At 48.0% G+C, this 25,905-nt stretch overlaps 1 protein-coding gene across 3 annotated transcripts in view; it reads left to right on the top strand.

Moving 5' to 3' along the window:
* Window positions 1-25,905, top strand: part of Pknox2 (PBX/knotted 1 homeobox 2) — a 270,318-nt gene that overhangs the window by 115,459 nt on the left and 128,954 nt on the right. The window contains exon 2 of one of the 3 annotated variants that reach the window (XM_050125640.1): window positions 1,167-1,329. The exons of the other annotated variants lie outside the window; for them this stretch is intronic. The gene's annotated coding sequence lies outside the window, so the exon portion shown is untranslated. The remainder of the gene's footprint in view (window positions 1-1,166; window positions 1,330-25,905) is intronic. 3 annotated transcript variants of the gene reach the window in all.

Raw genomic sequence — 25,905 nt, 5'->3', positions numbered from 1 at the left:
CCCTGGAGAAAGAGGCTCTGGCACCCCACAGCTTCTTCAGCCAACCCACAGTAGCACAGGTGGTACAGGTTCAGGCTGTTGTGGAGTCAGGGATGAAAGTCACCTAGCTGAGTCGTGGGAAGGTTTGCAGGACCCTTTTAATTCACCTATTTAGGACCATTTGCTTTCCAGACACACAGAGAGCAGGTAGCTGTCATGGAACAAGGGGCTCCGGGTCTCGAAGCACAGAGGTAAACAGAGGACTGTATTGGCTTCCGGGGCACTAGCTAGATAGCTTCTCCATCTTTAGGTTGGTCACATTCCCAAAATAATCCATAACTTGATAACCAGGGCTGGCAATCTCTGTGTGTTCGTGTGTGTGTGTATGAAGGAGGGGGCTGGGAGAGGTGGAGTCATGGGATATATGTACCTGTGATATTTAACCTTATGTATATGTATAAATATGACATATATAGAGATAGAGAGAGCCACATAACTCTGGCAATATGCAGTATAGATTACAAATACTCTCTGATGGCTCCTCTGACATTGTGGGTACTTTCTCTTCCTTTCTGGCCCCAGATTCCAATAGCATCCCTTACCTGAGCCTTCTGCTAAACAAGATAAGCTTGCATAGTTTAGCAAAGATAGGCAAACCTGAGCTTGAGTTCTGACTGGCCACTTAACAGCTGAATACTGCTCTTTCCTTCCTCATCAAGTGGGGATAACAAGAGCTACTGTCTTAAATCACAGGTCCTTATGGGGTTGTAGTGAAGATTAAATGAAATGACCTGAGGGATGGGGCTGGATAACGTAGGTGTTCACCGGATGTTTGTTGACTATTTGGAGAACATGACTTTTGTACAAAACAAACCGTGTGTTTCTTTCCTGTGAAATCCAGCTTGCCAGCCTGGGGACCACTGCAGAGATTAAAGAAAGAACAGCAATTTCTGTCTCTAATCCCCAGTACAATCACTGGAGGGTTTCTTAAACTCTTTTTAAAAAGCTACGGTCATCCAGGGAAGAATTTTATTTTTAGTGCATCCCAGCCCCCTGAAGGCAATGCATCCTTATGAAATGATTCCCCAGTGTCAGGCCAGACCAGAAAGACCTTGGTAAAGACTATGTCCACGAGTAGAGTGGGCATAGCTGTTGGTTACTCAAATCGGCCTCCTTTCTTCATTTAGGACGAGAAAGGGCTGCCTTGTTTTTGCCATCCCCCAGCGGTAGACTCCGCATCTGAATTCTTCCAGCAGAGATAACCCCAAATGGCAACAGACCTTTCCAGAGAGCTACAGTCATGAGCCACTGGTCTGGTGTACTTACTGGGAGCCATCTCTAGTGGACCTGGTGGGTATCCCTTGACATCATCTGATTTAGTTAACTAGCACTGTTGCCTTGGCTGCTTTGGGGGCTTTAGCCATGTTTATTTTTTTTCCTGTCCTGGGTCTCATTGCTGAGCTTGTCAACTAAAACATGCCCAGCCTTTTAAAGGACACTTGACAAAGAGGCTGTCTCTGCTACCTCCAAGTTGGGAGACTTTGGCCTGAACTCTGCCTTTATTGTATGAACTTGGGCTAGTTACTTCCTACCCTGACCCCCAGTTTCTGGTCTGTAAAATGGGAATATGCTGTTAATCTCACAGTGCCATGCTGAGGTTAAATGAAATAAGATTCATGGCAGTATTAACTGTGGTAACTAACACAAAGCTGTCTCAGTGTGTGGCGGGCATCAGAATCACCTGAAGGTTATTACCCATACATTGGTAGGCCTCGCCTCTGTATTCAGTAGGTCTGCTGTCGACCTGAAAATTTGTATTTCCAAACTCTCAGTGATGTTACTGGTACTGACGCCACACTTTAAAAAGCATTGAGATCATGGTCTGCTTTAATTAGAACCTTGTAGGTATCTAACTTCGCTTATGAAGGCATTCAAGTAGACTGAATTCAGACGAGGGTAGTCCAACAGCACTTTCCACGGTGATGGGAATGTCCTTATGCTATTCTGGCCAGCTTAGTAGTTGCTTGCTACATGTAATCACTAAGCCTTTAAAATAAGGCTAGACAAATGTGGGACTGAATTACTTTTACATTTAATGTTGATAGCCTCATATGACTATTACCTAGCATATTAGATGATACAGACCAGATTTCTATAATCCCATCTTAGAAAAGCTATATCCAATGGCCAGGGAAATGAATGGCATAGCAGATATAACCTCAAGATCTCAGATTGGGGTTAAGACACAACATTGCAGCCACCTGATCCTTCAGTATGTTCTCAATACTTAAAGACATTCTGAAGCTTGGAGATCAACTCATGACTCTCTACCCTTCCCTCATATACCTGAATGTCTAGGCACCCTGTTCAGCCTATGAGTCAGGAACAGTTGAAACACAGGAAACAGGGGGTCTGAGCATCCAAATGGAATGATGATGGACCTCTTAGGGACAACGGCATCTCTTCTTGGCAGATATGTGCTATGTGGTACAGGGACAGAAAAAGATAAAAGACATCCTCTGGATGGAAGAAGGGGGAAAAAACCTAAAGCAGTGTTGTAGGAGTCCACTCTTTTGTTCCGGGCTGCCAAGACTTGAAATAAGCACTCAGAAACTATATTATTTAAATCATTGCTTTGGCAGTCACTTAAGTGTATTGCTAGCTAGCTCTTACATCTTTGGTTAACCCATTTCTATTAATCTGTGTATTGCTATGTGGCTGTGGCTTACCTGGTAAAGTTCTGTCTGGCATCCAGCATCTGTCTCCAGTTGGGCTACATGGCTTCTTCCGGCTCTGCCTTCTTTCTCCCAGCATTCAGTTTAGTCGTCCCACCTAGCTCTATTCTACCCCATCACAGACCAAGTCAGCTTCTTTATTCATTAACAAATAAAGCACCTCATAGACAGAAGGACCTCCCACACCACAGTGTGATCTGCTAAAATATGGGGGAACAATAGGGGTGGCTAGAAGGAAGATTTCACATGACTCGAGCAAGGCAGCTGGTAAAGGGTTGAAAGGGAGGAACTAATTCCTCATGGTGGTAGAGAACGGAAAATGTGAAAATTATATCTATGGGGCCAGAAAGGTGTCTCAGCAGTTAATCACACTGGCTGCTATTCCAGTGGACCTGGATTCAATTCTCAGCACCCACATGGTAGTTCAAAAACATTTGTAATTCCAGTCCCAGGGAATTTGACACCTTTTTCTGGCCCCTGCAGATACTGCATAAATGTATATCACACACACACACACACACACACACACACACACACACACACACACACACAGGCAAAATACCCATACACATAAAAAATAAGTAATTTAAAAAAAAAATAAAAGGGAATGTTGTCTGTGGCTCAAATAAAAAGATGCTTGCTCTCAGGGCTCTTCTGTGTGTAAGAAACCAGAGGGGTGCTACTCTCTTGGAGTCACCCTGGCAATGCTCGCTGGAGAACATTTCATCTCCTGCTGCCTAGAAAAAAAATCGTGTAATGCAGCAGTGAGGATCTCTGGTCCTGAGAGTTCACAGAGAGCTTGCTTAAAACTAGCTGTGCCGCTCCGTATCCCTAGGACCTTGGGCAAATATGCCACCTTTTTTGTCTTGGTAAACAGAAGTGATTGTGGTATGCATATAAAGATGTGTTTTTGAAAATTAAATGAGATAGTAGATCCCAAATATTGCTTTAAAAAGGGTGCTTTTTCAATGGCAAATATTATTGCATACCTGTACCATCCCCCACCCTCACACTAGCAGTACAAGAGCGGAGACTCTGGGAGCCTTTCCTAGAGTGTGTCTTATCCTGGGCCCTATGACTGAGTAGAGGTGACCTCTCTGCCCACAGGCCCCCCAGGGGTGTGCTTTTGCTCCACAACAACAACCATGATGGATTGTGGTGCCTGATACAGCCAAGACACAAGAAATAGCATCACCAGAAAACCAACTTAAGCCTGGCCTGATTTAGTGCAGAGCAATGGCAGCTGCTGTGCTCGGCTGGCTTCCACCCAGCAGAAGGCTATTTTTTGCAAATAAAATGGTAAGTTGCTAATCAGAAAGATAAATTAAGAAGCATTAAGATAATGATAGTCTAATCACTGTCCACACAGAGAATTGCTAGAGTGAATATCCAGGCTACCAAGTGCTTGAGCACGTTTGGTGATTATTTGTATTATGAAGGGAATGATGGATTCCAGGCCTGGAATCAATCTAGTTCAGGAAATACACAAGTCCAACCTCCACCAGGGACTTCTGGAGGTCAACTCTTCCCCTGATGGCCTCCATCCCGGGCTCTGAACAGCCTTCCTCAAACCGTTCTTCATCTGGCTGTCTCATCACCGAATGCTCCAACCTCTATGAAGGCACCTCGTGGTCCAGCTGCTTAGGTGCCCAGTATGACACCACTATGGGACTGTCTGGGCTAGTGGGGGAGGGCTCTACTTTGAGAATCACAAAATCGCCCTATCTGGGAGCAAGCTGCTGCACGTCAGAGGATGGGATCTAGGCTCCTCCTTGCCCTTGAGAACTTCTGGGTAGACGTGCTGTCCCATCATGCCTTAGAGTCTGGAACCATCAAGACCATGCAGATTATTGTCCCTTTTCTCTGTAGCTGGGGATCCAAGGCCTATGGGGCATGACTTGTCCACTGCCTCAGAGACCAACACAGGGATTTAGCCAATAGTCCTATTGACCTCTAGGATTCTAATGTTAGACTGAGAAGAAACCCTGAGAACCTCTACCCCAGGGCATCGCACACGTGTACAGCCTAGACTAAAGAAAAACATTTCCCATTCATAGTGAGAGGCTAGCAAACTTAGATTCGATCCAATATCGAAACCTTGGTGTCTCTTAAGCTCCCATGTCACTTCACCTACACACTTGTCTGTGAGGTGGGGATAAAGGGCCCAACCTATAGTTGTTGCACCTCACTTGCTGAGCTGGTGTTATTCCTACTGCTGCGTGGCACGAGAACCAGCAGGAAGTTGGGGAGCAATAGCTGGGTTCTAGGCAGGGGAGTGTGCTGGGGCAGCTTAAGAGAACGGACAGTTCAGTTGTCAGAGTTCAAGGTTAGCCTAGTCTGCACAGTGATTTCCAGGATGGCCAGAGCTACATAGACCTTGTCTTGAAAATGCAACAAAAATAATAGATAGATTATATTAAAACAAAGGTAATAAATACTCAAAATTCTTGCCTTCCTAAGCAGTCTACCTACCAGATATATAGAGGAACTACTGTGTGATATGTGCTACTGAGTCTCTTCCCAACTTCATATTTGGGGACTTGACTTTGATAGCTTAAAACTAACCATAGTGAAAATATCCTTCTAGAGAGCTGGTTAAGCCGGCACACCACTGGTCTTAGAAGATATGCCACAAGCGAGGGCTGTGGCATGGTGAGGTTCCTAAAGCATCGCAAGAAAAGCCCCAGCCCAGGGCCAGGCACACGATGCATGTTCAGTTCATGGTAGATATACCTAGGCAGCATGGATACTGAAAACAGATGCTGGGCTACAGTGCTGACCTCAAAGCTGGGCGGTGGTGGCACATGTCTTCAATCTCAGCACTCCGAAAGCAAAGGCAGGCAAATCTCTGAGTTCAAGGTCAGCCTGGCCTAAGAGTAAATTCCGGGACAGCCGAGGCTACACAGAGAAACCCTGTGGCAAAAACCCCAAACCAACCAACTAACCAATCAATCAAACAAATAATAACAATAAAACAAACAAACAAACAAAAACAAAGCAAAAAACCTGCAGTGGGCAGGTATCAAAAACCTGAGACCCTCCTATATTTGGAATTCCAAATACTCGCATCTTTAAAAATCAAATTAGTCGAAAATTAAATTGTAAAAAGCCAAAACATGCCTTAAAACTATTAGGAAGCCATTGAAAAGTAAAGAATTCAGGCTGGAGGATTGGCTCAGAAGTTAAGAGCACTTGCTCTCTTCCAGAGGACCCAGGCTGGATTCCTGGCACCCACACAGAGGTTCACAACTGTCTGTAACTCAAATCCCAGGGGACCTGATTGCCGTCTTCTGCCCTCTGTGGGATCTCCATACACGTGATACTTAGACTTGCAAGCAAAACATTTATACACAACATTAAAAAGAAAAAGAAAGAACAAAAGAAAGAAAGAACAAAAGGAAGAAATAAAGAAAAGAAAAAAGTGAAGCAAAGAATCCTATTGGAACATAAAATGTTTCCCCAGGGCTGGAGAGGTGGCTTAGTAGTTAAGAGTGAGCATCGCTCTTGGGGAGGACTTGAGTTCAGATCTGAGCACCCATGCTGGGTGACTCATAACTGCCTTTAGCTCCAGTTCAAGGAGTTTCCAGTGCTTGTGTGAGCACGCAAAGACACACACACACACACACACACACACACACACGAGACTTGCAGGAATTTTTTGTTTGTTTTGTTTTTTGTTATTTTGTTTTTTTCCTTCCGCCACATGGGTCTCAGGTTTTGAAGTCAGGTTGCTGGGTCTGGCAGCAAACACCTCTACCCAATGAACTATCTTGCTGACCCAGAAATGGATTTTTGCTCACTGTTTTTAAGTTTTAGCATCTAATCTACAAGCACTAGCTGGTGGGTACCATGCTATTTCCTGAGCTTACACAGACCTCCTCTCCTTGCTGCCTACTGAGGCTGTAGGGAAAAGGAGTCCTCAACACCAGCTCCTACTGTCAGCCGTTGTCTGCCTGGACCCTGCTGGTCCTCCCAGGTTCAGGCCACCAAGATTGGTGGGACTGTGACCAGGGCTGAGCTTTGAATGGGCACCTTCCTCCCTTTCACACAGTTCCTTGAGCATCTGGCCTTGACTTCTAACTTTAGAGACGTCTGTAGCCACGGGAGCTTGGACCATCCTCATGTTCTAGGGGGCTGGTGTTGCTGCTTGACCAGCGCCTCCCGGAGATGCCTGATCAGCGTTTAAGGACAGCACACACTGTGTGTCCTCAGACCACAGTATGAGTTCTCCTTGTCCCTTCCCGAGAGGGAGGACCCCATTGCTGCTTTCATCTGGGAACACACGTGCTGTGTGGACTCTGGAGCAAGCACTTCTACGCTTCCTGCTGCCTGGGAGCTTGCCAGGCCAGGAGAGGAGCTTTTCTCTCTCTCTCAGGAGATGGCAATAATAACTTTATGAGGTACACATTTTATTATTCCCATTTTATAGATGGGAGGCACAAAGGTTCATTAGCTTAGTCAAAGTCACACAGCGTAGGAGATGATGACACTGGGGCTCACCTCACTCTGGAGCCCAGACCCAAGAACAGCACCATGCCTTCTTTACAGAGCAGATTGTGGATGAGGGGGATCCCAGCAAGGCTTTGGGAAGGGTCCAGTCAAGGCAGTCTCCAGGCAAGTAATCTACCCATGCACCTCCACCAACCGGACCTGGCAAACTTGAGGCTGCTGGAGCAACTCACACCAAGGAGCTACATAAAGCTGCTGTGGTTCCCGCCCTGGGGAAGGACACAGTCATCATTAAACAGAGGAGTTAAACTCCTCGTGCCTGTGTCTGCAGGAGAGAAGGGGTGCTCAGGACCTGAGCCTTTTCCCAGGCCCATGCCTCCTTCAGTCAGCCTGTGACTCCATCCAGCCCCCCAAGTCTGGATATCTCCAGGCTGACCTTGGACAACACGTGGCTTTGGACTAATTCCTAGCTGAGTAGGTGGGGGAGGAAAGGAATTGGAAATTCCTGAAGACTCAGTCTTCTGAGGGAGCAAATGAATCTTCTTCCTCCCGGGTCTCCTCGGCAGCTGCTGAGCGGCAGAATTTATCGGAGTCCTTCACGCTCTGTGACAGACTGCTAATGAAAGAGAAGCCAGGCTCCTGGGCCTGCCTCCTTTGGTTTCTTATTTGTTAGGGGATTTTTATCCCCAAGAGAAGACAGGACGGTGACTGGAAGCCAGGAGGGCCTCACAGAGCCCTGTAGCTTGTCAGCAGGGCTTGGCTTGAAAGGGCCCGGCTGAGGGCCACCCAGGGGGCTGTTCCCAGCTCCAAGTACCTGCCAGGGATGTGAAACATGCCTGGAGATTAATGGGAACCAGATGGGCAGGGAGGCCCCTCCACCTGGCCTCCTCCACAGCCCTGCTCAGACTTCTGGCACAGCGGAGGAGGTTTTCTTAGAGGTTCTCTGATCTTGTGTTTTGCTCCAGGCCGCATGCCCAGGAACAGAAGCCAGGACTCCTGGCCCTCACTGTCTGTATGAAAAGATGAGGAAGTTAAGCCGGACCTCAGAGGTCAGTTGTCTAGCAGGATAGTTCTGGGCCCAGGATACACATGAGCTTTTCAAAGCTACCTGGGCCTGAGCTCTACCCCAGACCACTACATAAAACCCTTGGGAAGAGGGCCAGGCTCTTGTTATTTGAAAAGTTTCCCAGATGTTCTCATACGCTGCCCAGGTCGAGAATCATTGGATTCCTTGTAAACACTTCTGGATTGAGGAAGTGGCTACTCCAAGGTCATACGGTCAGGGCTAGAGACTGTCTCTGGCTCCCAGGCTTGAGTCTGTTTTTCCATGTTGTCAAGATCCTTTCTTAGTGTCCCATGACCTGTCAACCCCATAGAATGCTTGAGCAAGACAACCACTGCCTGTTTTTCTTCTGCTCTGTGTATCGTTACTTGACGCTTTATGTCCCCTGCTCACTGCAAACCATGCATGCATACATAGTCTTTAGGGGGGTGCTGGCTCCTCTGAGATCTCAGGATGGAGCCTCACTATCGAAAGTGTGGTCCAGGGACCAGTGACATCAGCATGGACTAGGAGGCTGTGAGAAATGCCGCTGCATGTCTCCACTCAGTCCAGACCCCGGAGTCTGAGTCTGCATCTTAGCCGTATCCCCAGGATGTTCATAAGCTTCACTGCCTGCTGTTTAGAGTACACCATCTATCAGATTCTCCCCCCGTAGGTTCTGTCTCTATAACAAAACTGCCTTCTTCCAGAGAGGGGATGATCTCATGCACACAGCCTGTGGGAACGTAGCACAACTCAAAGCACACAGTAAGTCCTAAGTGCCTGGTACCTTTCTGCTGCTCTGAATCCATCTCCCTCAGTTATCTCAGGCTTAGAGGTCCTACGAGAATGGACAGCTGGAATGTCCTTGGCTCTGCTGGCTGTACCCCCAGCAATCCTGGGCCCTGCAGAGCGGTGAACTCTCTCCATTGTCCTATGGGAGATTTCTGTTGGGATGCGCTTGAGAAAAGAGGGAAAAGAGCATCCTTCATGGATGACATCATGCAGGGGACGGTGTTTAGCTGCTCTCTTCCCACCCAGCAACGTGGTTCTCCTGTCATCCTGCAGATGATGCAGTTTTTGTCACCCTGTTCTCATCTCACTCCATCCTGGGGTTCCTTTCCATGTGGGGCACCTAGAAGGCCTTCAGTAAGTGTTCTTAATGAGAATCAAGCGAGACCACAGAAGTGAAACACTTTGGTACCTCAGAGGTCATTGTCTTGTTTTTCCTCTTTTTCATCTTCTGGATGAACAAACAGACGTTATCGTCAGCCCTGAACTTCCAAGTTCTGGGTCAGATTTGAACAGTAGCAGGTGTCCCCGGCGTTGTGACTGGAGTCCCTAGAGAAGAAGGATGTGTTCGCGGAAGAGCAAGTAGCCGCCACCCAGGGCCAGAGTGGGGCTGAGTTTAGCCAGATCTGAGTGGAAAAGGGAATAAAGGTGGGACAGAAGATGAGAGCCTTAAATCACTCCCCTAAAACAATTCCTGCTCGCCACTAGTGTGTCATCCGGTGCTCATTAAATGTGTAAGCACCTTCACCAGCGGCCTGAGCCTGCTGGATGCTTTATCCTTTGCCCAATAACTGTTAATCAGCTAGCGGCAGAGCAAGCGTTGCGAGGGCTGGGTCTTGCCTGGCAACCACAATCTGCTCCTGTTTCATCTAAGAAAAATAATAATAAAGTGGATAGAAGGTTGTGTGTTCCTCGCCCCATCGCCCCATCTCCAGCATGAAAGAATACAGGATCAGAGCCCTCGCCCAGCCCCCAGCCCCCACCTCTTGATGAAAAATTAACCAGCTGTGCAGAGCGAATGAATCCCTAAAGGAGAATGAGGTCTCTGATGTGAGCTGGGCTGGGTTCTGGGAGCTCCAAAAAATCCTCCTGATTGTTAATTCTCTCACCCCTAAATCCTCAGCGCAGCCGCCGACAGGTGTGTGCAGCATGCTAATTGGCCACTCCTTCCACAGCCAGCTGTGCCCAGCAACTGGTGGAGCTGAGAAGCCCTGTTTGGTCTTTTGATGTGATGCAAGTCCCTGTGAGCTGCTGGGGCAGTGGAGTCATTTGGGGTAGACTTCTTGTTTACTTCTGCCTACATCTACTCTTTGGTGGGTTTCCTGCTAACAGAACCCGGATCTCACTGGCATTGGAGCCCCAGCACCTTACAGAGACTGACACATAGAAGTGATTGTTCTGAAGAAATGAATGGATGAATGAATGAGGGCTTGGCTGTAGGCCAAGTCTATGTACCGGGCACATTGCAGTCCCGGGGACCCCATCCATTCATGCACCCATTCATCCAATAGACATTCATTAAGCAACGTGGTTCATTCATTCTTTATTCTCATTCATCTATTCATTCAATGCGCTGGGCTTGTTCTAGGGCTAGGGATGCAGAGATAAGACGCTCATTCTATGCTCTCATTATGTTGAAAATGTGGTAGGATAATAGGTCAGTAACCTGAAAACAAGAAGTGGCTGATAAGAGCCTCCAGAAAGAATTTGGGAAGCACTGTGGGAGCCAGAGGTGGCTACCCCACTCCATCAAGGAAACAATACAGAGTGACACCCAAACTGAGCCTAGGGAGTAGGCAGGAGCTAACCACAGGAGTCTGATGGGAGGAGGGCATGCCTGGCAGAGGGTGCAGATACGGGGGATGATGCCCTAACACCACCGCCCTGGTGATGGCAGAGTTAAGCACCAAGGATGCCATACCCACTTTCTGCCTTGAGGGATCCCACTTTGCCAAACCTGGTTCTGGCAGGATGGTACAGTAGACAGAACAGGTCAAGAGACTTAGAGCAGGCGACACCCATCAGAAGCAGTAAGTGGAGCTTAAGGATAGCTGTCTTCTGGAGTGCAAGTTTATGGTGGACCATTTCCCAAGTATGCATGAACACACTAGGAAGCAAACTTAGAGAGCCAGGGGAGTATTTCTCCTAAGGTTCCTGGTGCTCTTTGTACCCATTCCAGAGCAGACAAAGATGTTGTGTGGCCTCTTAAAACCACTGTGCGCAGCACTCTGTCTTTTGAGCAGAGACTGAACCATTCTCATAAATCATAAGGTAGCCACACACAGGATCCTCATGTCAGAGAATTACCAGTTGAGCTAACCGTTCTCCTCTTACATACTCAAACATGTATTTGCACTTGCCTTGATTATGACTGTATTTTCATATTGATTGATTAAATTCTAAAAATAACCAAGTCTTCATCCACTTATGGATGTTCATTACCATCCAATGGAATATTATTCTGCCACAAAAAAAGGAATGCCACTCTGGCACATGCTACAACATGGATGAACCTTAGAAACATGGTACTAATGAAAATAAAACTTAAAATGACAAATACTGTATGATTCCATTTTATGAACGGTTCAGTTAGAAAAGTCATCAACCGGGGAGAAAATTGCGGTTGCAGAGGACTGGAGCAGGTGAGAATGGGTTGTTATCGCTTTAAAAAGGCACAGCGTTTCTGCTGGGGTGACAGAAGACTATTAAGGTACTGGTGACGTTTGCGCAGCAGTGTGAATGCCATTGTGGCAGTGAATTGTGTGCTTTAAAATGGTTACGCTGACATGTTTGTTTTATATGTGTGTTACCACAGTTTCTTCTTTTGTTTTGGTTTTGGTTTTTGAGACAGGGTTTCTCCATATAGCCCTCGCTGTCCTAGAACTCACTCTGTAGACCAGGATGACCTCTGAACTCAGAGATCTGCCTGCCTCTGCCTCCGAAGTATTGAGATTAAAGGTTGGCATGGTGTACAGTCATGACCAGGAAACCACGGCAGTCAGTATTCTCAGGCAGTCTCCCATCCACGTACTGCCAGGCCTCACCCTGCTTAGCTGAGATCAGAGGAGATCAGGCACATTCAGAGTGATATGTCTGTATATTATTACCCCAATTTTACAAAACACCCTCTACTGACTTTTACAAGAGACCCACAGCAGTCGATACTTTACTGCTGTCTCCTCTCAGGTCTGCATACCCAGCAGGTCTTGCTCCCCCAGGACTCCTCCCGGCATCGAGTTCTGCCAGGCTGGTGTGTTTCATTTTTGTTTTTATTTCCTGCATCTGCTACTACAGAATCTATTATTGCTCTCTGGGGCTCGTGCCCCTGACAGCGATTATTTGTACATGTAAAGCAGAAAACTGGGGACAAAGCTTGAATGACAGGCTCTCTGGTGGTAGCAGTGACAGCAGCAGGAGACAGCCAGCCCCCACTGGACCCCTGCCTTGGGCACAGTGCTCAGAAGCCTGGTCTGCTAAGGGTGCTGATTCTTTGGTCCAGGTTCACAGACTTCTTTGTGCAGCCATGTGGATTCTGGATGCTCATGTTGTGTCCTGCACAGATGGGACTCAATCCTTGACTCTCCCTGAAAGGCTGGGCCCATGGGGGGGCCCAGCTGGGACCTGTACAGTTAGCACTCACAGGAAGACAGCTTTCTTTCCACTTCCTTTTGCCAGCATAAGCAGCCTGTAGTTTCTCTTCCACACAGTCCACATCACCTTATGCCTGAGAAGTGACTGACCTGAAAGAGAGGAAGGGCATCTTTTCGAGAGTGGGGATACTAGGTGAGGGAGGTGGCTCAGTGGCAGAGCTTGCTTTTGCATGGACTTTTTCTGCATGCTTTTTTTTCCTGGACTCTGTTACTAGCTCTCCCCAACAAGACTGTGACATTTATCAACCCTGAGGAACACCGGAAAGTGGGGAGTCTAGGTTAAACAGAACCCAAAAAGTAGAGGAGTGGGTGCTGATTGTTCCTTGGTTGTTTGATTAGGTTTTGGTTCCAGGGATGGGGTGGAGAAGGGATAGGATGAAATAAGGATGGAATGGATGGGATGGGGATGGGATGAAGATGGGATGGAATGAGGATGGGATGATGATGGGATGAAGATGGGATGAGGATGAGGATGGGATGGGATGAGGATGGGATGAGCATGAGATGAAAATGGGATGAGGATGGGATGAGGATAGGATGAGGATGGGATGAGGATGAGGATGGGATGGGATGAGGATGAGGATGAGGATGGGATGAGGATGGGATGAGGATGGGATGAGGATGAGATGAGGATGGGATGAGGATGGGATGGGGACAGGACAAAGTAAGTTGCAGATGATGCTGATGCTTACATTAGAAACACATTTGCAGACTTGAAGAGTGGCTCATCAGGTTAACTGCCTACCCTTTTACCCAGAGAGTTCACATCAAAAAGCTGAACATGGTTACTCCCCAGCACTAGGGAGACAGACATAAGTATATCCCTCGGGCTTGCTGGCTGTCAGAGAATCATACTCAGTAGCAACAGGCCGGTGAGAAACCCTGCCCAAAGGCAGAAAAATGTGGGCAGTGCTTGAGGAACAGTACCTGGCTACCCAACATCCCTACACACACACACACACACACACACACACACACACACACACACACAAACAAAACCTACTGGGGGGGAGCAGACACAGATTATAACAGTGATTGCCTCTGGGGCGAAGTGAAAGGACAGAGGACCCACAGTCAGAAGTAAGATGAATATACATATAGTTCAGATACATACCTTTGCATACACATTTCTTACATATGTAACATATACACACATATAATTTTCTGCTGCTTAAGTTTCTTTCCACATGCTTTTAATTGGCTGCTCAGTAAAGCACCTTTTTATTTCTACTTTACTGTGTCATAAGTGGGCAGATAAGTGGCATTGAATGGTGCTCTTCCTCCCTCTAGTTCCTCATACTGTCTCTCAGGGCTTTGGAGTAGAGAGAGGTTCTTGAGTCTCTGAGGTACTCACCACGTGTTGGGTGTTACCTGAGTTTTTTCCTCTTTTTGTTTTTCCCCTGAGACAGGGTTTCACCATCCTGGAGCTCATTCTGTAGACCAGGGCGGCCTTGAACAAGAGATCCACCTGCCTCTACTTCCCAAGTGCTGGGATTAAAGGCTTGTGCCACCACCACCCAGCTGAGTTTCTTCCTTTTCAACTATCTATTTCCTTGCTTTCCTGTACAGAAGCCCTGGTCTTGTATCTTGAGCCCTTTCCCTCTGGGCACCATGTTGTTACTGTTCAAAACTCTCCCCAAAATATCCTTGCTTGTCTTTTGTAAATCTTGTCTTTCTAAACTCTAGGAAGAATTCATCCTCATAAGATCACAATTATGAGTAAAGCTCTCTTCCCCTTCTCCCCTCCTTTCTCTCCCCTTTCTTCCTCTCTTTTCTTCTCTCTCCTCAGTGGGGTGGCTACCTCTCCCATCTCCCTTTTATTTCTTACTTGAATGTCTTTAAGATGGCCAGGAATATTACCTTTAATCTTGTTTTCCCCAACATTGATTAAAGGAAGGTTTTTTTTTTTTTTTATGGAATGTTCCAGAACATTCTGAGCAGTGGAAAACTGCATGTGAGGAAGGAAGCTGCCCCCTCGGCTGGGCTCTGTAGTTCACCGCCACTAATGCTATAACAATATTTTTCTTACATCACAAAGCTCCCTATCCTCCCTATCCTATTTAATGTGTAATCTCAGAGAAGGATTTCCATGCTAATTAGAGGAAACACATAAAACACAAATACAAGCTATTCCCATTTGAAGTTGTTTTGAATACTTCTGGTAAGGAACTAGTTGTTACTAGATTTTCATGGCCCGGCTTATTTATGGACTATATCCTTTATGGAGTCTGTCCATTATTCAACGGTGAGTCCTGAAGCATAAAAACTGAAGTTCCTGTTCCCATAGAGCTTACAGTTCACAAGGGCAAGATGAGAAGGTAGGGGCAGGAGTTGAGGAAGACATCCTAAAGGGACCACATACACTAACAGGAAGAAGCCAGTGCTGATTGGCAGTGCTGGAAGAAGTTGAGCTTAGTGGAGGGGGGGTCTGGGATATAAAGGCTGTAGGGAGGTGGGATCTAGAACAGGATGTGGAGGGGGAATAGCAAGAGAAGCTATTGGAGTTGAAGACCATGAGCCAGCTCTCCTCTGTGGGAAGAGAAAGTGAAAGCAGGGCACAATGTTCAAGGCGGAATAGGGGTAGGTGTGAGAGTAGAAGGGGCTGTCCACCAGCCCTGGAACTTGCCAGGTGTCAATCTAATCAAGAATCCATCTCTTCGTCTCCAGAGCGAGCAGGTCCAGGTTTACCTTTCAAGACTGTCATGGGGGTTATGTGAGGAAGAACTGACACAGCTCGATCTGTCCAGAACTGCTGGCTCTCCATGTATCGTGGGTACAACGTTGGGGTCTTCTAAGAATGAGGAATGAGACAGGATGAGGGGGAGAAAGAAAAGTCTGGGTGAGAAACCAGAGCTCTGTCTTGTTACGAGTGAGGAACCAGTCAGAGCCTTCAGTTTTGAGCAGAGTGAAGTTTACTCAGATCAATCAGGAAGATTGGCAAAACAGCAAAGGAAGATCAGGACCATGGGATGCCAATATTACTCACGAGATCACGGTACAGTTAACTCTAGGGCTTAAAGCTGGTGTTGGGACAACCATGATGTCGCCAACATACAAAGGATATGTCCACTTGAGATGGAAGTCCTTGGGAGAGTGGTTAGCCCTAAAAACATGGGTGTGAGAGTCATGCTTTCACATGAGTTAGGATGTGTGTGTAAATGTAGGTGAAAGTGTGTGTGCACATATACTTGTGTGTACACATGTCTATATGTGTCTGCTTGTACACAGCTCTCAGCACCAAGGAGTGCACTGAGGACTCAGGTGTGTCCCTTGGGTGACACAGTGGTCTGAGGATAGGACACACGCAGTGGGAAACAAGGCTTGTAAGGAAGCTTAGGGAGGGGGGTCATGTGGAAGAAGGCTGCAGATCCTAGCATCAGCATGTGACAATGAGCTCAGTGAAGTTTGAGACAAAGTCACTTCACTGAATTTGCCAAGAATGTGACCTTCAAAGAAGTGTCTGAACCTGAGTCGCCATGAATTGCCCCCTTCTGGAAGGTTCTCCTAACCCCTTCTTTGTCTTTCATTCAATGCTCAACATTGAACTCAGGGCCTCACAAATGTGAGGTGCCGGCTGCTGCCCCAGCTGCTGAGTCGCACCCTAGCCCAGCCCTTTCTTGTCTGCTGTGTGTTGGCGCTCGGCTTCTGCCGGGTTATTCCCTCATAGATGGGTTTTCTGTGCGCTTTCCTCATTATATGTGCAGTTCTTCCTGTCTGATATGTTTAAAAGCTCTCTGAGAATGTTCTTTTGTTCTCTCCACCCCCATACCAGGCAGTGCATGGAAGGCAGTCTTTGCTGTTCGGTAAAGGGCAAATCAATGCTTCCAGTCACTGAGGTCTGTGAAGGGAGGACTGGGGGGACAGTCAGAGGTGGAGTACACCCACTGGGGTTGTCCCAGCTCTTTTTCTTCTCCTACTCCCCAACCACGTCTTCAGAAAGCTCATCAGATGTGACACGCCCCCACGCTCCTGCCCACCCTGCTAGCTCCACTTCCTGCTGTCCCCTGCCTGGATTATGGCTGTAGCCTCCTAACCTCTCACCCCACTTTCCCCTTCCCTTTCAGTCAGTGCTACACCCAGCTGCCAGAGTCTCCATTTAAAATGACAGTCAGTCAGGTCATGTCACTCCACGGCTGAAAAGCCCTCAAGAGGATTTCCTGCAGAGCAAACACTCGGAGCCTCCCCCACGACTCACAGGGCCTTAGATGATCCAGATTCCTGCCTAGTCCACTGCTTCTCCAGTGCTTGCTGGAGCTGTGTCCTCCCCTCCCCCGTCCCTGCACCTAAGACATGCTTCCTCTGGGGACACACATAGGTCACTTGAGTCTGTTCAATTGTCATTTAACCAAACAGCTTCTATGACTGCATGTATAGAGAAGCAGATTGTACCCCTGCTCCTGCCCTTAACACTGTAACCTACCTTCTTGGCTCTTCTCTGCATTTGCCTGTTTATGATCTGCCTCCTCCGGTTCGAAGTCTGTCCTGTGAAACCAGGGAGTTGGTTTAATTTGCTGCTTTGAACATGGTGCCTAGAACAGTGCCTAGCAATTAGTAGGTAATTAATAAGCCCCAGGTAAATGAAAGAGAAGGGGAACCAACACAGGGGTGTTTATTGCGTGCTAAGTAGTGCCTTAAGCATTTTCACTAATATTGTTACCCTTCTCAGTAATCCTCGGAGCACAGTTGTCCATGAGTGTCCATGGGGGATGGATTCCAGGACTTCCCTCCGGTACCAAAGTCAACAGATGCTCAAGTCTCTTAAGAAAAATGTGACAACATTTGCATATAAACTACACACATCCTCCAGTGTACCTTAAATCAACTCCAGGTTCTTTACCAAACCTAACACAATGTAAATGCCGTGTAAGGAGTCATTCTGCAGTACTGTTTAGGGACTAAGGACAAGAGAAAGTGTGTGCGTGTTCAGTGCAGACATAACCTGATAACCATTAGGCTGTAGCCCTGACACCTGGCACAGGTCAGCAACAAACTACCATTTCCATCCCTCAGTAATTGCATCTGCGAATGCAAACCAGCGAAGTGCCAGGCCGGCTGAGCTGTGCTTCCTCCCGTATAGAGGAGGAAACAGAGTTTCAGGTCAGTCTAAACAGAGAGCTTAGGATGGAGGCAGACATCCGGAGGCAAGCAAATCGACTCCAGTTTGAGCTCATTCGTTCAAGGGTGGACTAGTTATTGGGCACCTAGTATCTCCTGTTTCTGGAGATCTAAACTTGGATGGAGAACAAGTCCTCCTCTCCATGCGGTGGGGGCAGCTCCAGTTAGGTGAGAATTTTTAGCCGAGTGAGTGGCACTATAACAAAGGAAGGAGTCCCGAGAAGAAACTGGGGATGCACAGTTGGGGAGGAGTGCTCGCCTACTGTTCATGGGTCCTGGGGCTCATTCCCAGTGCTGGTGTGGGGCTGAGTCCAAGCAGGCTCTTGAACTGAAGGAACTCATTCTGTGTATTAAAAACCAAGTTGTTGCTGGGCGGTGGTGGCACATGCCTTTAATACCAGCACTCAGGAAGCAGAGGCAGGCTTCTGGATCTCTATGAGTTCTATCTAGGCCAGCCTGGTCTACAGAGCTAGTTTCAGGACAGCTGGGATTGTTACTCAGAGAAATCCTGTCTTGAAAAACAAAAAGCAAGTTGTTCCTGGTAGGAAAAAAGCTTAGCTCTTGAGCTTGGTGTATCGGACCCTTCTAGCCTTGGCAGCCTCATGCTGAGCTGTCCTTCAAGTTAAACTCATTGTTCCTGCTGTGTGGTGCTATTGCTGCCTTTACAAATACTGTTTCCTCTGTCTAGAACACTCTCCTCTCACCCCTCGCTATTTTTATTTGTTGAGGATCAGCCCGGTCCTTTCTTCATCCTGGCTGAACCTTGTGCCTGTCCTTGGGCCCCATGTTTCCCTCCTCATAGGTCTGCTCGTTGTCACCTTCTGTGACTCCTGATCCACGGTACCCCCCCCCCAAAGGACAACAGCCTTAATCACCTTTGCTCTTGCTGGTATGTGACACCATAGGACCTGCCACGTGGAAATAAGAGACATGATTGTTGGATGGAACTGTGCTAGGGGAGAGGGCGCTGCAGGTTTAGGAGGACCCAGGTATAGTGAAGGCAGTTGAAGGATAGTAAGTCAAAAGAGGCCAGAGTGAGTGGCTGCAGGGTGCCCCTCGGAAGCTGGCATTAAGGAAACAGATGGAAGGGTACCTTGGTGCTGGAGATACCAGCGGAGACAGATGTTGGACTGCAGGCATCTGGAGAAGCAAGCATGCATCCTGCTGAGAGACAAGCCTGTCAGCTAGCTTGTCTCCTGGGCTGGAGGCTGCTTGTGCACCTCAGGAGCATCACATTGGGCCATGGAGCTGAGGATGTGGTACCCCTTCCCTCACTACATACCTGGGTCAACTTCACTTTCAACCCTGGAGTTCACTGATCGGGAGGCTCAAGCTGCAAGGAAGCCGAGCTGTGCTGTAACAGCTGGAGGGGTTGACTTGGCTCGGAGCTTGACAGAATACAGTTGTTTCTTCCCCAGTGCCCTCAGTTCCTACAAGTGGGGAGCCTGGGTCAGGTACAGACAGGTCTCCGTGTCCTATGTTCTGAGCAGTGGGAAGAACAGCATGTATCAAACAATTTTAATTAGCGCGAAAGAATGATGGATGGATGAATAAGTGAAAGCAGAGATTGGGACCTGTTATCAGAGTGAAATAATAATGAGCGGATGGATGAATGAAAGTTGAGCTTTAGGGCTGTTAGAAGCTCCAACTTTTGGTCTCAGATTACAATTCTTGACCTTTGACACATTCTCAGGGTTTTTCAACCCATGTGGGTTGCCTGTAGGTTAGTCCTTTTCTGTCCCTTTTTCAGACCTGGTCTGGCCAGCTAGCACTATCTTATCAGAGTGCAAGCAAGTGCTGCTAACTCGTGTGGGGGCACACTCAGTCACAACCAGTCAGACCGTGCCACTCCTTTTGTTTGGTTCTGGTTTTTGTTTTGTTTCTTGCCTTCTTTGGCGTAAGATGTGTGAGCTACTTTGGATGAGTCCCTCAGCTCTCGTCCTGTGAAACAGAGATGATCAAGGTCCCTGGGAGAGCTGCTGGCAGAATGAAGGTGGGCTTGCCTAGGAATCAGGATAAGGAAGCTTGGGTCCTGCTGCCCTTACCTACTCAGGACCTTGGGCATGCTGTGCCGCATCTCTGGGCCCCAACCTAGTCATCAGTTAAACAGTTAACAATAATGGTCATGCTGGCCTCAAAGGGCTACTGTGGATCCTTTGATTGGGGATGTGCATTTTTTTACAAATGCCACTGGTAAAATGCTGGTTACTGTCCTGACTGGCCTCCTTAACCCCTTCTTGGAATGGGAGGATCTTCCTGTATGGACCTTCTGTTTCCTGGTCTCAGGGCCCGACCCTGAAGAGAGCAAGGGGCTCCCTAAAAGCTGTGGCATACACCCAGAAGGTCTTTTTTGTTCTCTCCTCTGGTTTCTTTTTTTTTTTAATTTATTTATTTATTAAAGATTTATGTCTCTTCCCCACCGCCGCCTCCCCTTTCCCTCCCCCTCCCCCAATCAAGTCCCCCCCCCTCGTCAGCCCAAAGAGCAATCAGGGTTCCCTGCCCTGTGGGAAGTCCAAGGACCACCCACCTCCATCCAGGTCTAGTAAGGTGAGCATCCACGAAACTGCCTAGGCTCCCACGAAACCAATAGGTACAGTAGGATCAAAAACCCATTGCCATTGTTCTTGAGGTCTCAGTAGTCCTCATTGTCCACTATGTTCAGCGAGACCGGTTTTAACCTCTCCTCTGGTTTCTGAACTGTCTTCATAGTGCTGAGCTGGCGATGAGCTGGCTGCAGGCCCAGGAGGCAGATGACTCTCTTTCTCCACAGAGGGCTGACACTCCACCAAACCCTAGGTTCAGGGTTAAGGGCCCTCTCCCACTCCCTGCCTTGCTCTCTCTTCAGGAAGGCACCGGATGTCAACTGGCAGCTGGTTCTGAGCTGTGGAGTCACCAGCCATATACTGTGGAGATAGAGAAGGAATAGGAACAGAAAGGAGACCAGAGAGAGTGGCTCACACCCCAAGTACGGAATGGCATCTTTGGAGGCAACCAAGCTGGACTAGTGTAAGGCAGGAGATTCTTCTTTGCCCAGTCCGTTTCATTCTTCCTTTGGACACTTCCCATTAGAATTATAATAAGCTGTGGGTTTGGCTTAGTAGTAGAGTTTTTGGCTAACACATACAAGGCCCGGGGTTCATTCCCAACATGGCATAATTAATTAATTAATTAACAGCAGCAGCTAGTATCTTTTTAAAAAGATTTATAACATTCATTTATTGGGGCGGGGTGGGAGGTGTAATCATGCACATGTGGAGGTCAGAGGTCATCTTGTAGAAATCAGTTCTCTCCTTGTACAACATTTTTTGGGGTTGGCAGCAAGTGCCTTTACCTGCTGCACCATCTCTCCGGCCCAGAAGCTAGAATATTTTAATACCATGCACTTGGTACCATGCTAAACACATTCTTGTATTATTCCACTTACTATTATATAGCATTATCAGTACCTCCATTTTAAATATGAAGCCAAGGAAGCACAGACAGGCTAAGGAACTTACCACAGTTCTCCAACTAGCATTAGAGCCGATATTTAAACCTAAACTCACAATCTTACCACTACGAAAGGAAAGGGAGAGAAGATACATTACTAAACAGAGCCTCCAGGTGTTCAATGTATTCCAGGGTGCCTGAAATGCAGGTTAATGTGTGCACGCATAAGACTTGGGAAGGAAACGGCTGCTGAGGGGGGGAGAGGGATTTGAAAATGCCGACAGGAGCCAGATTTTGTTTGCCCCAGTAACTTCCCCTCATCCAAACAGAAAGAGCTCTGCACTTTGTCTCTGTAGGATCCCTGAAAGCTGAGCTCCCCGGACTCTCAGAAAGCTTCCTGGGCCTGAACACAATGCCTGACATATCACAGGCATTTAATATTTGTTCAAGACTCAAAGGTGATTAGACAAATAGGTAAATTTCTCAGCTAGGTGTTGGAAGAAGGGGCTCTAAGAGCTAACAAGATTGCAGTGTGGCTTGGGGCAAGTCTAGGTCTTTGTCCCCAGCTTCCTCTTCTAGGAAACAAAGGTGCTGGTAATGCATGCTTATGTCAGCCCCAGGGCTGAAATGTGTTGTCCCAAGCTGAGAGTCTGAGCTGGAAGGCAGCAGCTTTGTAACCTCCAGGGCCCTGGCTGACGCTAAGCTCAGGAAGTGCTGTTTGCAACTCAGATCAGAGGTTCTGATCTGCTGCTGCTGGAGCCTCTGCGGGAGAACGGAGCAGCGCCTGCAGAAGGGCAGAGAGATAGTCTCGGGTGTGCAACACCCTGCAGCCCGTGGACCCAGGGGCAAGGAGTACCAGGCTGCCCTTTGCTTTGCCTCGATCAAACTCAGGATCCAAACTCTCACCCTGCAAATGGGAATAGACTTCTGCATGCAGAAAGGATATGGCATCTCACTTCCCACAGCTGGCAGCATCAAGTCGATATTTTTCCGTGGTGCAGACAGAGTAAAGAGAGTGTAAAGTGTTGAATTGTTTGGCATTATCAAGGATTTCAGCTCCCCAGGACTCCTGCATAAAGAGATGGAAATTTTAGCTGCCAGAGCCAAGAAACACACAGAAGTATATGAATTTATTACATATTATCTTTCCCTCTTCCAAACAGCCTTGGAAATGTCAAAAGATCATCTATTGTCTCATCGTCGATAAGAAAACAGTTTGGGTTGGGTAGACTCAGGGTTTGGGTACAAGGCAGACAGTGAGAGGCCATTTGGAAAGATCGTGCTTGCCCAGGACAACCTTCAGGAAGTCCAGCCATCTCTCCGGTCCTCATTTGCTGGGTGTTGATTTCTTGAAGCCAGGAAAGGATGCACTGCCCTCTGAGTCAACATTTACTAAGTACCTACTGTGCGCAAGCTCTGAGCGCAAGCTCTGTGCGCAAAGAGAGCAGACCACTCTACAAGGAGCTTGGAACCTGACGCTGCTTATCTGATGACGATCTAAGAGCCGTCTTGGCAATGTAGACATGGCTCTTTTGCCTGCCAGAGGAGTCCAGAGCTGGGGGTGGCTGTGCTGCCTGGAGGACATCCAGGGAGCACTCACAGAGAAAATGACATCAGAGCTGGACCTTGAAGTAGACACTCCACTGGCAAGGAGTGGACCAAGAGCATTGCAGGCAAGAAAAGCACAGCAGGGATGACATAACTGGAAAAACCACATTTGGTCTCCAGACCTAGAAGGCTGAGGCTTGAGAGATGCAGAGGACTGGTCACTTCTGGCCATGAGCTATCCCTACCCCTCACCACCCGCTAAGTAGTGAGGTCATTCTAATCAGAGACCTGCTGGTAGCACCCTTTGGTGTCGATAGAGGTATGAGGCTCCACCTATGGTACCTACGGACCACAGATGCCCACTCCCACCCCCCACCCCCGCCTTGCCATCTACAGCATGGCTAAGCTTGTAGCTTGACTAATTGTGCAAGCCTCCAGGGAAAATTTAAATTTCTGGCTTATTCTCCACTGCCCTTCTTGGTTGGAGGGAGCCTGGGTTAGGGAAGTGTTGACCATTCTGTATTCCAGTGGTGGTGGGGGGGTGCGGGTGAAGTCAAGGAGGTTGCTTGCGGCAGGCCGCGGGACTGTTGCTGTCTCCAGCTCCACTGCGTTATCAGAGTCATCTTCTCAGATATCTCCAGCACCCGATTCTCAGGCCAGAAACTATCGCAAAGGGCCGTTCTAAGTCCCCCACTCCATGCCCTCCTGGAAAGTCAGAAAACACAGGGAATCTCTGAGATGTGCTGAGAGTTCTGTGGAGTCCCTGGGTACAGCTGCAATCTGAACCCCCACACAGTAAACATTCCGTTCCTGTCTGTCCTTCCTGACCCCCACCTCCAGAGGGAGAAGGAGGAGGGGACCCTGTTTCAGACCATCTGGTTTAAAGGGAGCCAGCCATTTCCTTAGCAGTTCTGCCTGCCGAGAGCCAGGTGAGAAACTTCCAGTTACACAGGCAGTCTCCAGCATCCGCCAGAACCTTAACCTCCGCTGGTTAGGAGATACTCCAATCCCTGGAAAGAAATTCAACTTAAATTTCTTACTTTTGAGCTTACTCTGCTTTTCAGTCTCAGAGCCTTTTCCCATTTATGTTTCTTAGGCTCCTCCGGTCACCCCAAGGATGCTGTAGAGCAAGATTTTCAGTGCCCTTGTTTCTACAGTGGGGGGACAGGCAGTGTGGTATACCTGGGGTTACACAGCTAATTGGTGGCAAAGCTGACACCATGGTCCAGACTCAGAACTTCTGATCAATGCCCCAGATTCCCCCTGCCGCAGCTCTAGGCAGCCTCCAGGCTAGAGAAGGATACAGCTGGAGGGGTACATCCTCCCCTGTCTGAAGCCTCAACTGCTGTGGGTGTGTGGGTGGTGAGCTCCCAAGGGCACTGCCTCAACTTCTTTCCCCATGAATCATGGCCTTCAGAAATCTTCCCAACTCCACATGGCCTGGCCCCATAACACCATCATATGTTTCGTCCCTTTTTGTCAAAATTGCCTCTTCAATATTTCTCTTCTGTGGAGGAAATTTGCACAGAAATAGAGAGCAAAGCTGTGTCTACATCACTGAACTGTTGATGAAATTAGCAGGTGCTTGGAAAATGATTCAGAGAACCCTACCTAGGCTAGGGACGCTGTTGCACCTGGGAGTCTGAGGCAGGTCCTGTTGCAAGCAGAAAACAGGGTCTTGTTGCACAAGCCTGACGATCTTAGTTCAATCCCTGGGACCCTCATGAAGGTGTAAGGAGAACACTGACCCCACAAATATAACACTCTCTGGACCCCTGCAATAATAAACACATTTATTAAAATAAAGATGGCCAAGCACGATGGTGCACATCTCTAGTCCCAGCATTCAGGAGGTAGAGGCAGGCGTTCGAGGGGAGCCTGGTCCTCATAGGGAGGGAGTAACAAGACAACCAAGACTACACATAGAGCTTTGGTCTCAACTCCCTGTAAAAGTGTGTGTGTGTGTGTGTGTGGGTGTGGATGTGGGTGTGGGTGTGTGTGGGTGTGTGGGTGTAAAGACACCCCTCATATTACTGAAAAATACATCATTTGTAAGAAAGACATTCTATTTAATGTATTTATCTGTTACCTTCTCATCCCACTGCAAGACTGTCTCCCCCTCTATCTCTCCTGTCCTTCCTTTCCCTCCCATAGATACAAGTGACTCACACGGATAGAAAGAAAGTCACTGAGCCACAGTAAAGGTGAATCCCAGGAGTCTTCTTTGAGAATACAGGATGTAGCAGAAATCTAGAGGGGCCCTCTATGGTGAGGTGAGGGCTTCAGGTGTGGTGGCCTTAAAATAGGTCTCCTTGGGTAGAGACCAAGGAGCAGTGATGTCCTAGACAGCAGACTTCCTTCCTGGAGCTCCGTCTCGCTCCATTCTGGCCTTGAAGGCTTTCCAGTCTCCTTCGCTGGAAATCCCCTGACTTACGGGAAGCTGGGTGTTATCTTAAGGTCTGTAATCGGCCTGCCTGCTTTTCCAGCTGGAGCTGCTCATTCAGAACAATTAACATGCAGTTTAGAGCTGGAATGGAACATATGGCAGGTGGTCCCCAGAAGCCAGCACGTGGCAGCCCAGAAGGTGGGGAGCAGCCTGAGAGGCTCAGGAGGGGGTACTTGAGAAGGCGGGCTGTAAGCCCGCTGTCTGGCCCAGGTACACCAGCATTTCATAACTGAAAGGGTGGAAATTAGGGATGGAGCAAACTCCATATGCATCCCAGGTTCTGAATGCATTAAATGGCCCCCAAAGTCAACACTTCATGTTAGGAAGCTTGGAAAGTTCTTAATAATCTTATATGATATTCATCCCCCAGAGAGCTTCAGGGCAAATACTTGGGAGTTACTCAGGATGAACATAGGGAACAGAATGAATAGAGGTACTCATTCATCGTGTGTGTGTGTGCGTGTGTGCGTGTGCGTGTACGCGTGCGCGCGCACATATATCATTGCTATGTACTGTCCTGGGTGTTAGCAATCAGTCTGTGAAGGGAGCAGTTAAGATCTTGCCTTCATCGGGCTTTCATCTCAAAGTGGGGCTTCACTCAGTCAGCACAATACAGAAACTGTTGAGGGTGCTGGAGGGTATGTTAGCCTTCAGAGAGCTGAGGATCTGACGGTGGTGGCACACACCTTTAATCTCAGCACCCCAGAGGCAGAGGCAGGC

Source organism: Alexandromys fortis, unplaced genomic scaffold (assembly GCF_014885135.2).
Source record: "Alexandromys fortis isolate MF-2015 unplaced genomic scaffold, M_Fortis_MF-2015_v1.1 scaffold_253, whole genome shotgun sequence".
Classification (NCBI taxonomy): domain Eukaryota; kingdom Metazoa; phylum Chordata; class Mammalia; order Rodentia; family Cricetidae; genus Alexandromys; species Alexandromys fortis.
The sequence above is the reverse complement of the archived record's forward strand: the minus strand, read 5'-3'. Positions and strand labels throughout refer to the sequence as shown.